This window comes from Gobio gobio (genome assembly GCF_949357685.1).
Source record: "Gobio gobio genome assembly, chromosome: 9".
NCBI classification, from domain to species: Eukaryota; Metazoa; Chordata; class Actinopteri; order Cypriniformes; family Gobionidae; genus Gobio; species Gobio gobio.
In genome coordinates, this window is record NC_137115.1 from 42,136,522 (window position 1) to 42,137,754 (window position 1,233).

Here is a 1,233-nt window from a genome sequence, read left to right on the forward strand (position 1 = left end):
AATTTGCAAAGATTTCAAACACACTTCTTTCACGTTGTCATTATGGGATATTGTTTGTAGAATTTCGAGGAAAATAATTAATTCAATCCATTTTGGAATAAGGCTGTAACATGACAAAATGTGGAAAAAGTGAAGCGCTGTGAATACTTTGAATAGAAAAAAATCTACTGGTTCCATACAATAATCCTTTAAATTATTTTTAAATCATTGCAAGGCAGTGAGAAGCCTTTCACTTGTGGTCTAAATCAACAGTTAGTGGATCTGAATCAATAGGTTTTTGCGAAAAGAATGAATAATGACTTTAGCTCAGCCAAACAATGTTTGTGTGAGAGAAATGTGTTTTTTTTTTTAAACTTCTGTTTATCAAATTCTGCTTAGTCAATGTGCCTTCATTTGGCATCTCTCACAGTACAGCTCTTGTGGTTACGGCCACAGAAAGTCTGCTCTATTTCCAGTCAAAATAAATTAAAATGAGACCGCTCTCTGCTCTCGAGTGTGATTTTTTTACACTTTAAACACTTAGGAAGATAATCTTTCTTCTTGTGTTTATTTTAATATAATGCTTGAGAAGGATCGAACACAAACTGAGAATGTTGTCATTAAAAATCACATCCAGCTCTGTGGTCCATCAGCTTCAAACTGTTGAGACAACATTTGCCTTCTGTGATACTTTTTTTGTGGTTACCAAAAGACCTAAAAAAAAAACCTCTAGCCAGATATCCAGCAGTCAGACATTTAGCTGTCCATCTGTATGACATCACTGGATCTTTGCAGAGATTAAAATGAAAATATTGATAAAACAGACCCCCCATCTATGCGTGTTAATAATGTGAGGTTGAGTATTGTAACTACATTATAACACTAGAGGGCATAATTATCTTTAGCAATGTAGAGACAATGAGATATTTATTTTAGTATGCATTTCATATATAGCGCTTAGTGTTAAACAATTTATTCCACTTATTTGGGTGTAATGCAATAAAGCTGCATCGGTAAAGGTCATCCTTAAAAGTCATGGAATAATTCATTTCCTGAGGTGGATGATGTCATGATGAAATTATGCTGAATATGAAAGAACATTTTTTTATAATCTTAAAGATCACCTCAGAGATAGCAGTGCTTGGTTATGATCATGGATGGCAAATCCAGGGCTGCGATCCAGACGAGCCCTAGACTGCTCCATCTAAGGAGCCCATCTGTGAAGAGGAGGACAGATGGAGGCAGCAGATTGAG